The 14,235-nt window shown below is 37.2% G+C and overlaps 1 protein-coding gene and 1 pseudogene across 6 annotated transcripts in view; both read right to left on the minus strand.

Annotated features, from left to right (window-relative positions):
- The window catches only part of Lhfpl3 (LHFPL tetraspan subfamily member 3), a 593,649-nt gene that overhangs the window by 485,511 nt on the left and 93,903 nt on the right, over nt 1–14,235 (minus strand). The window lies entirely within an intron of this gene.
- Nucleotides 22–13,871, minus strand: LOC147829301 (mitochondrial import inner membrane translocase subunit Tim9 pseudogene; annotated as a pseudogene). Its single transcript, XR_015449297.1, has one exon. The product of XR_015449297.1 is annotated as a mitochondrial import inner membrane translocase subunit Tim9 pseudogene (transcript).

A 14,235-nucleotide genomic window follows, 5' to 3' on the forward strand; every position in this document is an offset into this window, starting at 1 on the left:
CTAAAACAATATGAGATGGTATTTTTATAACTTAATGCTAAACTCAACTCAGAGCCAGGAAAAAAAGGGATCCCACAATCCCCTTCAGTGGTATGTCCCCAATAACCTAAAGATCTCCTATTAGCTTCTACCTCCTCCCGATAGTGTCATCCTGGCAACTAAGCCTTTATCATGTGGGTCTTTGGAGAACCGTCAACATCCAACCAATAGGATGGTTGTTCTGAGGATTCAGTGGGTTAATATAAAAAAGACTTTTGAAGAGCACTGACAAATAAGCTCTTTACAAGTATTAACTAATATAATTGCTTGTGAATAGTGAAGATTCAGAGAATCAGAACCAAACAATGAGGGCCCACTGGGGAAAAAGACCATCCTGGGCAAAGACAAGCAAGTTAGGAATGTGGTATCTGCATCATGGCTCTGATATCAATGTTGGTTTAACATCAAGTTTATTTCAAGAAATAAGCAAGTCAGGAATCCCTGGGATCTCACTCTGCTGGTGGATGTTGGCCACCAACCTAATAGGAATTTTTGCCTGTTTTGATCTTATGGGAAAGGAACCTACCAGTGGCAATAAGCCAGAGAGCTTATCTCTTTCCTCCTCTTTGCTTGACATATTTCCAAGCAGGTGCTTGATTTTGAAAACAAACTACCAGATATCACTTTTCCCTCCAAGGTTGTAGGGAGTTCATAGATAAGGGAAAGTTTGCAATCCATTATCTCCCTTTACAGTCTGTGTGGGCGGAGAGCGTGGATGAAGAATTTCAGACAGAAATAAGACAGGTACTGCTTTAAATCTATTTGTAAACATACCAGTGACAGACCTCTGGCAAACAAACTAATGATATTTACTGGCTGTTTTAGTCAACCTTTTGTTGCTGGGACTAAATAACACCCCCCCCCCAACACACACACACACACACACACACACACACACACACACAACTTAAAGAAGTAAGAAGTTGCAGAAGATTCAGTCCATGGCCAGCTGGCTCCATGGCAGGAACATCATCGTGGATGGAACAAAGCTGCTTATTTCATGGCAGGTAAGAAGCAGAGCAGAGGAACAGCCCCAAAGAGAAATGGCTGAGGGATCAGATACAGCAGCCAAGAACACATCTCCATGACCCATCCAGACACTTGCAGAAAGATGGTTTACTAATCCCCCAGGTGACCCCCAAGCCAATTAGGTTGACAGGTTTAACTGTCACAATAGCAGAAGAGTCTTTACAGACAAATGCTTTCAGGATCTGGTCTATCTAGGACTGCTTATGATAAACCTGGAATCTATGGATTTGTCAGACATAAAATAGAAAAATGGAAAATATCATATAAATTATAAAAATTATAACAAAAGTTTTTTCCTTGAAACCTGTTCATTGGCATTTAGTGTGAGTAGTCGATGGAGAATCAGTTACACTGAAAATGATTAACCACCAGTCACAGTGACTTTCATATTTCATCCATATATAAGAAATATGCTCTTGATTAGAATTTCTCTTTCACTTTTTAAAAATACATATAGATTTCCAGGAATAAGAAGAAAATTGTAGTTGATGAGTTTCTCAGGATTCCCACAAGAGCAATTTCTGTGTGGATTTTTAAAATCTCTAGTATAAAATGAAGATTCTCCTTCAGTGCAAGTGATGTGAATTGCACATATCGCTCCTGCATCTTCTGTGTTAGTCTTTTTTTTTTTTTCTTTTTTTGGTACCAGGGATTGAACTCGGGACCTTGCACATGCAAAGCAGGCAGCGCAACCACTGAGCTAAATCCCTGGCCTTCTGTGTTGGTCTTGGCCCAAAGTAGATCCCGATGTACCAAGAAAAGCCCCGTTATACTGCACTGAAGGTCCTAAGCCACTCCTTGTTTTGCCTACCCCTGAAATTACTTGTATCATTGAAATTTATTAGTAAACTCTGATTCTGGATAAGATGTCTATAATATGTGGGTATAAGTTCACTAACTGGTACTTCGTATCATTTAGGCTTATTTTTCATAGAAATGAATGACTTTAGTTTTCATTTGTTCCCCCATGTGACAATCTTCACAATTGTCTCCCCTCTGTGACAATCTTCACAAGGTAACAGGGTTATCCCTCAGAGAGCTAGGGGAATAGGAGGGGATTTATAAAGAGTGGGGGCTTTGGGTTTCTCCTCCACTTGCTGGCTGTGAGCCTGTGGGCAAGTTCATTATCTAAGGTCTTTTCCTTAGCCTCTTTTCCTGAAGGTATTTGTCATCAGGATTAAATGAACAGTATAGTATACCTAAAGGGTACAATACAGTGCTTAAAATTATGATGAACATCTGTTAAATCATGAATCTTGTTAGTATTAAGGGGAGATCCTTCTGAGTTTCAGATCAGTGACTTTTCCTGGCATTTAAGAGAAAGGAGAATGACAGTAAAACGAAAAAGCTCTTGTTCTTTACATCTAAATTTTATGCCAACATTCTCCTTATTCTGTTCTTTTTAAACTTGATTATAGAGAGTTCACGATCAGAAATATTTGCAGAGAGAACTTTAGTCACACCTGAAACAGATTTAGAAAAACTGTTTACTTCTCTTTATGTTTGTGCTTTCTGAAGTTAGCAAAACCAGTTCTACAGATTACCACCAATTTTTTTTCAGTGATATTCCCATTTATTTCACTTTCAGTAATGTTTTTCTCTTACATGATTGAACACATATTTTGCTTTAAAATTAAGTCAGAGTTGAAGAAACAGTGGTTTATTTTTCTAATTAAGTTACCAAGCTACTGAATCTTAAGGCCTCAACCTTAATGTTGCACCTTATTATTTTCACTGAACAATAAGATCCTCTATTTTGATTATTCCTGGTGAGCAGCAATTTTGTTTTTCCAGTGGTTTCCATTTGCCAAATAGTCATGACAGATGGTTCAACTTGGTGCCCACCACTTCCAGGGATTCCACCTGATGAGTCCTCTTTCCCAGGGCAACAGCCGTGTCAGCCTCCACCCAGAGCTTAGCCATTGGGACTTCTCTATCGAGGCTGGCCAAGAAGTCCCACTTTGGCTGCCAGGGCCTCATTCTGCTGAATATGGTATTCCTGAAATCTCATGGATATTCTTTGTGTCATTTTTAAATATTTCTGTAAGCAATGTTCTGAACAGGTGATCTCTTCAGGTTTTACTTCTCTTGTTGTGAAGTCTAACAACGGTCCAAAAAGCAAGTTTCTGTAAGTTTATTGTAGGTTCCCAGGAATTCCCTAAACTGTTTTATCTGATCAGAGTCTGATATCTGTGCAGCCATATTCTTTTGGTTTATTTATGAGTCTCCTTTTCTGACGCACAAGTTTCGTGAGTTCCTGAGAAGCAGCTGTCCACCCTCTGCTCAGGGTTCCGGTGAGGCTTGATTTCTACTCAGTCATTGGCTTTCATCCGTATGAGGCTGGGGGGACTGTGATGACTGTTGGCCTGTCGTGGATAAAGTGGCCACCTTGGCTGGAGAATGGCCGATTGCCACCAATTTAAATGAACTTTTTTGTTTTAACTGAAAAAGTCTAGTTTCTAAAAGGAATACTTCCTTGGCTTACTTTCAATACTTCCCTTGTTTGAGTTCCTTTTCATGTGTATTGTATGTCCTTTTGATATGCTTATAGTCTTCAAAATGGAATAGGAACAAACTCGCAACCATTAACAGAATTGAAAAAAGCTATTTTGCTGTCTGAGGATGACTTCTGGTAGCCTTTTCCATTGTTCTGAAACTGCTTAATTCTCAGTTTAATTAGGTCTATAATAGGTGATTGTTACTGTTTGAATAAAAAGTGTCACCCAAAGGCCAGGTTTTGAGAAGTCATTGGATCATGTGGGTGCTGACCTCATCAATGGGCCCACTGATGACTTCATAGCTGAATAGGTTATTAGGAGGTGGGCATAAAGGGGGTGTGTCATACACCTGAGGATTGTATTTTGTCCCTGGCCTCTTCCTCTCTGGCTCTCTCACCCTTTCTGCTTCTTGCCTGCCTTGAGTTGAGCGACTCTGCTCCACTACATCTCTTTGGCCATGAGTCCCTCCTTCCCCATAGGCTGGTAGCAAGGGAGCTGGCAACCATGGGCTGTGAAATCTCTGCAACTAGGAGCCAAAATAAATCTTTCCTCCTATAAATTGTTATTCTCAAGTATTTTGTCACTGAGATGGAAACCTGACTAACACAGAAAGCAATTTTAGAAGGAAAGTAGGTAGGGTCCTTGAAAGAAATGCTACCTGTATGTTTCAAAGGGCTAAGACTATTGAATTTTAAAACTACACAAAAGCCATATAAACTATCTTTTCCCTTCTACCATATTTTGTCATTTATATCAATATACCCTTCTGGTTGTTTTTCTTCTTTTTTTTTTTTTTTTGGTTTGGTACTGGGGATTGAACTTGGGACCTTGTGCTTGGAAGGCAGGCGGTGGAACCACTGAGCTATATCCCCACCCTTTCTGGTTGTTTTTCTGCAAAGAATATATCCAGCCAAAATAATCTATCATTCTGAGAAAGGATTTCAAGATACTGTAGTCATTGGCACTGTAGATGTCTATTATCTTAATCTTTTCATATACAAAGATGATTAATCATTATTATCAATTAAATAACCACTAGAAACTAGAGCTGAACTTAGGTCATAAATGAAGAGGTTAACACATTCAAAACCAACTGATTACAGCAAGTTAACAGAAAAGAGTTATAGTAAGTTTGACACAACCAAGCCCATATTACCTTTTCATTAAAACACCCTCACTGGACATAATCCAATGAGAAAAAGCCACTTTCATGAGGGCATCATCAATATGCTTTTTTTGAGTGTTTAAATTACAGGAGGTATTGTTTCTCATTAAAATAATTTCTGATTGGGTCCTACAATATTCCAGTTTTCCTGAGTAATTTGGGAAAAGAATTACATTTTTGAAAATGACTCTGAGTCACATAGAGCCACTCAAGATACATCTGCATTAGAAATTTGGTTTGCCAATTTATCCTTCACATTTTAATTTGCATGTTTACTAATATTCTTCACTAGTTTCTTTCTGAGTTATGGAGACTGGTTGGTGATTATCTTTATGTGATCCATGTTAATCAACATAATGTTAAGTACATTATTGCATATATTGTCCTCACTGCTGTGAAATAATGCACTGTTTGTGTCCTTGGTATGAATGTTTGAATCTTTAATAAGATATGTTATAACTCATAAACGGCTCACTGGGGCAGTTTAGTGCTGAGACATTTTGATTTGTGGGTTATTACTCCATTTCCTCACTAACAGACATTTTTATGTTAACTTCTAAATTGCTTCACATTTATTATTTTCTGTGATACAGTAGATCCTCAATGAAACCCTGTGGGATAAGGTAAGATAGGTTCTTCAACGGACAAGAGGGACACACAGGGAAGTTAATTTGTTCAAGTCACACAGCTGATTAGTTAAGAATATGGAGTAGGAAAAACCTCCTGTTTTTGGTTCAAGTGATCTTTCCAATATATTAGGACAGTTCTAATTTAAGAACATGAAACTTAATAAATTTACTAAAAAAAAAGATTACCAGGTTGTTTGACATAGCATGTGGCTAGCAATCCCTGATCAACCTCATTCAATGTTCCCCTGAGATCACGCAAACATGCACGTGCACGCGTGCACACACACACACACATCGGCTGAATCATTAAAAAACAAAACATCTCAAGAAACTACCATGGAATTTTGAGGAAACTACATGGTCTATGAAACTGAACTGAGAATCTAAGCCAGAGCCTGCCACATACTCTTGCATCAAAATAACGCCAACAACTTTGAGAACTGAGAAAGACGTTTTCTCCACCAATGCAACCTCCCATTCCTCATTATCTCTGGCCCTGGTCCTTAAATAATCCAGTACTGGAACCAATTCAAAACCTTTGCATCATCTCTCTCTGAAGTATATTTTCTGTGTATTATCACTAAATATTGGCTCCACTTTCTCTCTTTGGTTATCTTTGTGTACAATCCTTCTGAAATTCGTATATACAGGAAAGCACAAAAACACAGCCAAAAAGTGTTAGGCACAATGTGTGTGAGAAAGAAAGTCAGCCAGCAGTTTTGCTTTTTGAGAGGCGTAAGTCCCAACACGGCCTGCAGGAGAGAAAACTGATATAACGTCCTTAAAAAGAAATCAATTGATCTCTAACTAAAGTCTGCTCATTTTTAGTGGCCCAGTAATTCCATTTCTAGGAGCCAAGAAAAATTGTCAGATACAAAAGCAAATATTTAGGCTGAAGATATCTGCACATCATTTGTAATTGAGAATAGCCTTGACATCTAAAAGAGGGGAATAATTAAGTCAGTTTTAACCACTTAAGTACAATGAAATAGCATGCATTTATTTTACTTTCAAGACACTGAACACTGAGGAAATGCTTACAATTCAATACAGGATAATATCTGCTTATCCCTGGGAAGTGAGATAATGGATTATAATTTTTCTGAACTTCTCAGCATTTTTCAAGATTCTTTTTTAAAGAAAAGTCTATTCTTTAATAGAAAGGAATCCTCTCCGAAAATCAGGACAACACCAAGGGTCCACTCACTGTACTTTCATAGTTGTAAGATTTAGTGACTTTCACACATACACACAGACAGGAAGACAGACAGACAAAATCAAGATGTAAAAGGCAACTTCTGTTTCTCTGACCATGTGAGTGCTATTTTCCTCACTCTTACTTTGTCCCTCCCTCCCTCCAGCACAAAAGACAGGCGTTGAGGGTCTATCACAGAACCACAGCACCATTGACAGTGATCAAAAACGTGCTTCAGACTCCTGCCAGCACCCACACCATCACTACTATTTGTTCAGGATTGCTAAGCAGGCCATAAGCAATTTGCCATCTGAGATCAACTTTTCCTACCACTCAACATTTTAGTTATGATGATAAAATGAATTTGGCTGGAGAGCTTCCTCTTTGGTTGAAGGGCTTATCCCCAAAGATAAGGCCCATAAAGATGATCTGCTCAATTCACATAAAGCCATAACAGATTACCAGAGTTGCACCCTATAACCTAATATTTATCAATATTTTGAAAATGCAGACTATCAAATTTTTTAGAGATAGCCAAAAATCTGGTGAGCAAATTGCCACCTGGTACATTTAAATATTACAAATTCACATGAGAAAGTTGGATAAAATCTGGGGAAAATTGTTTTCTATAACTTTCTAGGAAGCTAAAATATTAGTCCTTGGTATTTGCTGAAATTGAATAACAAAAGAAATCTAAAAATAATAGAAATAAAAAAGAATATATTTCAAGCCAGGTATGGTGGCACATGCTTGTGATACTAGTGGTCTGGGTCTGAGGCAGGAGGATCACAAATTCAAGTCCAGCCTGTACAACTGAGCAAATTAGCAAGACCTTGCCTCAAAATAGAAAATAAAAAAGGACTGGGGATGTAGCTCAATGGAAAAGCCCTGGGTTCAATTCCCAATATCACGCGTGCACACACACACACACACACACACACACACACGACTATAATATACTTCAAATCATAGCTTTTCTATAGATTAAAAATATTGTTAAAGCCAGCAAAGAAGACTTAAAGATTGGGATCATCACATTAGTCATTAGTCATTGCAAACTGTGCTGGAAAATGATATCAGAGTAACAGTAGGCCCACTTATATGCTATGGGTTAGCTGAGCCAAACAGATAGTCCCATTATGTGAGGCAAGAAATTTCTGGGCTTCCTAATCCATCCCATTTGAGAGGAGAGATCAAAAGAAAAGTCAGCCAGAGGCACTCAGATTATAGTCTGAAAGCCTAAAAGAGTGAAATTAGACAAGAACTAGTATGGTAAAGTAACAACTATTAGACTTAGAATTATAATACTGTATATGGGTTCAAGTCCATACTATTGTACTTAAGAGTTATTCAGCTTCTACTAAAACTTTCTAGATGGTTGCCTTGAAAAACATTCTCGTAAGTTAAATGAGATTATTTCAACCCAAAGGAGGAACAAGGCACAAAGACCTTAGCTGGTCTCTACTGGTCATGCTCCCACCACCACACATGTTGAGATCTTAACCAACCCTCAACCTCTAGGTCACTCCAGTGGGACCAAGGAGATGTTCCTGTTCTGAAGTTCTTTTGCTACATAACACACACACATTTTTGTCCCTTTCTTGTAGAACTTGCCCTATCTACTATTAAAACTATTTTTGTTCTTAATTATCTCCTCCAAATTTAAAATACTTAATGGCAGGAATTATGTTTTAGAATCTTCTTCAACTACAGAACCTAGCAGAATTATTTGACTTTTTAGAATTAGCATGTAGGTTAGAACAACCTTGAAAAAGAAGAGTACTTTCTTTATACAGTAGGGGTTGAACATGGTTACATGTGATATTGTAGAATTCTCACTTCAACCCTATGAGGTAAATGCTATAATACCACTTTACAGACAGAGCAACTGTGGCTCTGAGGTGTCTGGAGGCTGCCCAAGATCAAACAGCTGGTAAGGGGTCAAGTAAGAATCTAGTTCATATCTAGGACTCCAGAGTCCAAGGTAGTTCTGCCTTATGACCAAAGAAGTATAAGTAGACAAAGCACAGTTTCCAGAAAATGGACTACATAGGTACCCTGGATTGTCTCCTAAATTATAAACTGCCTCAAAGAAGAGTGTGTTTCTTATTTTTGAATCCCACTAGTTTTAGGCTACTGCCTTTGGCCACAAGAGTAGCTCAGTGGATACACACTGTCTCCACTGCATTTCTCAGTTATCCTTGGTGGCTTGTGGCATGAGTTGGCTGTTATGTAGCAGCAATGGCAGCCATATTTTCTTTGTGCATAATTTCCCATGTCTTCCAGTAAGAAGAAAGAATTTGGTTCAACAGAAGGATCATACACTGTGGAGTCAGAAGACTTCAGTTTGAATGCTGACTACACAACTATATTATGCATATTATTTATCTTCTTTGGCACTAATTCATATATCAACAAAATGGAGATAGTTATAACAGTATCACTTTGAAGTGATTTTTCAGTAACAACTCACAGAAAGCATATGAATTTCCTGACACATAGCAGATAGGAAATACATATTAGTTATCTCTTTGATGTTTTCTTGGATAACCACTGCTAGCATGAGCTCCAAAACTGTTCTCTTCACATTTCCAACTCAGCCTGCATTCCATAGGTAAAATGTTAACTCTGTCTCCCACCTACAAAAATGCTTTCCTGGTTCAAGTCAATGATTTTTAGACTTACAGTCTTCTCCAGGCAAATAGGAATACACCTGAAGTTACTTGTTGCCTGTTTAACTTAGAGAAACTTGCTAACCTCTTTAAGCTTCCATTTTCTGTTGTATAAGATGAGAATGACTCCTACATTCAATACTACTGTGAGAATTAAAGGGATTAGAGGAACAAAATGCCCCCATCTGGAGTCTACAATAAACAATTGCTACTTCCAAATCTTCTCTGACATATTCATGCTTTAAATGCTCTGTTTTGCCCCAAAGTCATAAAAATAAAAATTATAACTAAGAGGTTACCGGGAAGATAATGACTGAGAGGCAGTTTAATGTAGTGGTTAAAATCATGGACTTTGATGTTAAACAGTCTGAATTTGAATCCTGCACCCACCATGACTATTTGATTTTAGATAACATTTCTTTCTTTTTTTTGTTTAAGCTAATAAATAAAGATAATCAGAGCACCTACTTCATAAGACTGTAGACTGTATGAAAACAGAAGATTTATGTAAGACAATTAGGAAAATGCCAGGTACCTAATAATTTCCCAGTAAATGGTATCTATTATTATCTCAGCAATGTCTGGTTTTTATTTGTACTTTGCCAGTCATCTGATACATTAAGTATTAAAGTACAAGTAAAATCAGCAATGAAAAACATTTTTCGGTTAAGTTCTACATTATTAATAAAAGTGTATACAGGAAAAATAATAGTTTTACACCATAAAATAATAATTAGGAGAAAATATTTCAAAATGTCATTTTTCATCTCATGGTATAATTCTATTGTAAACTGTATTGCTAGGCTCAAAAGTCTAATCATTAGCATAATGCTGACAAATTCCATCATGATTTATAACTCAAGTAAAATATAATATCTCAAAGATAAAAACTGTGGTGTTTAGAAAAACTCCATTTCAGGATTTATTAGATATTACACACACACATACACACCTCCTCCTTCTCCTTGTCCTAAAAGCTCAAATAAGCAAAATAGATATAACAATTTGTTAAATAGATTTTTATGGGCCTGATCTGTTAATTGCCACATATCAACAGCAGAACAGGATGAAAAGAAAAATTCATGAACAACTTAATTTTTACCTCTTGTATATAGATAATTCTACAGAAGATTTTGTTTATTTTTGCTTGAAGTATATGGATAATAAGCTATGAAGGCTTATATCAAGGTGTTTATAATCCCCTTAAGGTAACACAAGGTGCAAGTATAAAATGGCTCAATAATATCTAGCTAGGCTTGTGGCTGGTTACCAGCAGCAAAGGTACCGCTTTTATCCTGAGCTTTTCAGGTCAGGATCACGGAGCTCACCTCCTAAAAACCCTCTTTCCTGTCACAGAAGCAGAAGACCAAAGAAACAGAACTACTTCTTTGAACTGTGTAGTTTGTCTTACACTTTAATGGCTTAATTTGGATTCTTTCTGAGTGAAGAGATGACTACTGTGATTTAATGCTACTAACTACAGTCAAGTGTCAGCAACCTTGGTTCTTAAACCAGACTTTACCTCTCAAAGTATTCTCTCTGAAATATACCATGCATTTCTCAAACAATTTTACATCAGTAAAAATGGAACCTATAATCTATAATCAAATCATTATTGATCTTTAACTGAAAAAAAACCTTTGCTTCATTTGGCTAAAAGTTTAACTTCAGAGACATTAGTTAAATGTAGGTTATATTTTTAACATGAAAAACATTTCATTTCAATTTTTAAAATATGGCTATTTTATCAATACTATAAAATGTAAGTAAGTCAGAGAATTATTAACTAAGTGATCTCAGAAAGATAACTGTTCAAAGAGTTACCTTATTGGCCAAACAAGACAGATGGGTAGAACTCTATCATGTCTCCAGAGAAGGCAAGGAACAGCAAAGATTTTACTGCAAAGGGCTGAGCAACAAATATTTTAGGCTTGCATCAAAGTCCATTTCTGTCACAACTCCTCAATTTATGCTATTGCAGCATAGATAGTACATAAACAAATGAGCATGGCTGTGATCCAATACAATATAATTTGTAGACACCGAAATTAGAATCTCACATAATTGTCACATGACACAAAATATTATTGTTCTGACTTTTCAACCACATAAGAATTATTCTTAGATAATGAGCTACACAAACAAACAGGTGGCAGACCAGATTTGGTTTGGTAGCTGCAGTTTGCCAAACCCCTCTCTAGCCATAGGACTAGAACAACATTTCCGTGATAAAATTTATGTTTCATAATGAGACAGAAAGAGAGGGAGTCTATGCTTACCAAAATGTGATTAGATTTCCTGTATCACCAAACCCACAACCTCTTCTAGCCAGATCCTGCAGGCTCACTTCATAATCATTCTCTTTCCTTTCCTTCCTAAGGTATTTCTAATCACACTTTAAAATGGTATGAAATGATCGAAGAATTGCCAAAACCTAAAGCAATGCATTTCAGAAAGAGTTGAATAGTTTGGCACTGCCATTTTCCCCACTTACTCATTCATCTATTCATTCATGTAAACAAATGTTTGCAGGATGCCTACCACGGGGACAGCACCTTGGGAAGTGCTATGCATACAGTAATGAGTAAGGCCCAGTCCTTGCCCTGAGGAGCCCAGGGTGCAGGAAGGGAACTTGCACCAGCGAACTCGGGTTTCCATTGTACTGTGTTGTGTGCTAGGGTACAGGTATCCTTAGGCTGCCTCGAGAGGCTCCAATCAAATGCCCATCCCTTCCTGTGTGGCAAAGGCCTCTCCAGTATGATATCCAAATTGAGCCTCAAAGAATGAAGAGGAGTTTGTCAGATAAAGACAGAACTAGAAAAGCATAAGTCATATCTATTGGCAAAACCCACTGGCTAATAAGGCAGATTTAGTTGCCTAATTTAAACTTTCATATAATTGTAATTACGTTATGGGATTTCTGTTGGGAGCAATGCTACATAATTCTAGGGAAAAATCATTTGAGTAGGCCTAGTTCTCCTGCCTACAGGCTAGCTATGGCGTTCCAGACATACTGCATTTTGGCCTTGGGTCACAACTGAGAACTCAGTGATCCCCAGATGCTGTAATGCTCCAGGACAAGACCACACCTGTGGGAGACACCGGAGAGGAACCAGATCTTCATCTGTATAGTTCCTCATAGTTCTTAGATTGCCACTGCCCCCGAGTCCTATTACACCTTGTTTATCCCAATGTGAAGTGCTGAACTCTGCATTTTTCACTTGTTACATCTGTCTCCCCATGTACTAAATAAAAAGTGCTGCAAGCTAGGGGGCTTTTGTCTTTGCTGCCCAGAGCAGCACTGATCAGACCCAAAGCTCAGCTTCTTCTCACTCTCATTTGTCTACCTTTCCTCTTATTCACCGTGTGCTGCCCTGGCTCGCAGGAGACTAGGACTTACTGCAGAGGTTCTGGTAACGTCCCCTTCCCCTGTTCCCTACAGATTTCCCCCACCCAAGCTGTTGGACTAATGATGAGACTAAAAGTATCAATGAAGAGGACCTTTTTGTGTTTTATTTGCTGGAAAGTCTCACTTTTAAAATCTGCAGTATTTCCAGTGGCAGTAAATAGTCATCAAAAGCACCCACTGGTTGGAAGTATTTTCCCTGATAACCTTTTTAAATTTATACCATTATTTCTGATTATACCCATGTGGGATCATGCTGAATAATTCCTTTTCCTTCTCCGTTTTACATCTTTTAAATACTTGTAGACTTATTACAACTCCCCTGAGTTGCTTCTAAGCAAAGCTACTTAAATTTTTCCTCAAAAATTAAATTAATTCCATTGTTCCATTACTAATTTGTATTATTTGTTTTTTTCTTCACTGGACTCTTTGATTTTTTGAGTCTTTCTCTTTAATAAGTCTACAGCTGAGCCACTCAAATATCATAACAAAAACAGAATGAAGAGGTCTATTTCTTGTCTGTTTTTAGAATAAACTGAGTTTGTCTTGACTGATATTTTCTAAATATCTTCCTTCCCAAATCGAATTTCTAAAAAAAAAAAAAATCTGTCACTGGGTATCTTTGTTTTCCATAAATACAATTTTTTGTATTAGTATTTTTGCTTTTGTTTTTCAATTTTTAACTCGTCCAAAAGGTTACCACTTATTTTTTTCTCCTCTGTTGGTCTGTGTCCTTTTTTATCTGGTAAATACAAACTATGTTCTGGTCTTCTGAACACTGCTGAAATTTGATTTGAAAACACTGGTCTCAATGTGATGTTAAGTACCTTTTTAAAAATTCCATCCATTGGTTTTAGGACTAATATTAGATGATTACAGACTTTTAAAAATGAACAAAAATATTTTCTCTTAGTCTTTATTTTCCTCCAAGAATCTCACAGATTTTTATAGTCTAATTTTATAGTCTAATTTTTATAGTCTAATTTATAGTATAATTAGTTTAATTATATTTAATAAATATAAGAAATGGATCTACAAGAGCCAAGTTCTACTGTGTTTAAAGTTTGTGGCAGAGAATCGTGGTTTTTTTCCACATGTTCATTACCCATGTTACTTTCCATCAGTACATAGGGAATGAGAGTCCTTGCTACACACTGAGGGAGAGGTAAAGTGACCGAAAGCCAATGCCAGGACCAGGGGTCATTCCCAGACTGGACTTAGTGTCAGGGGTTCCTCTCTGTCTGACAATACTAAGAAATATATATATATTTCAGCCCAGTATACATGTCAAGTAAAATTCATAGTCTTGAATTTCTTCCAACAACGTAATGAGACACACTCTGAGAGTTCACTAAACCTGGACAGATGCTGGCTTTCTGCACCAAAAGGGAGAATTTATAAAAGTAATTCCAAAGGATGTATGTATAATGAAAACATCATAAACAGTTCTTGTGAAAAGTTTGGAAGAGACGAGGTTGAAAATTTTGAGGGGAAAATTCTATTGATAAAATTTTTGAAAGCCTTGGCTTTCATACAAAGTATACAGATCAGGCCAGTTGACATGGTATTTGTTTGTTTTGTTTTTGGTACTGGGGATCGAAC

This window comes from Heterocephalus glaber, unplaced genomic scaffold, assembly GCF_053883595.1.
Source record: "Heterocephalus glaber isolate CG9 unplaced genomic scaffold, H.glaber_assembly_v1.0 deba00000676, whole genome shotgun sequence".
NCBI lineage: Eukaryota > Metazoa > Chordata > Mammalia > Rodentia > Bathyergidae > Heterocephalus > Heterocephalus glaber.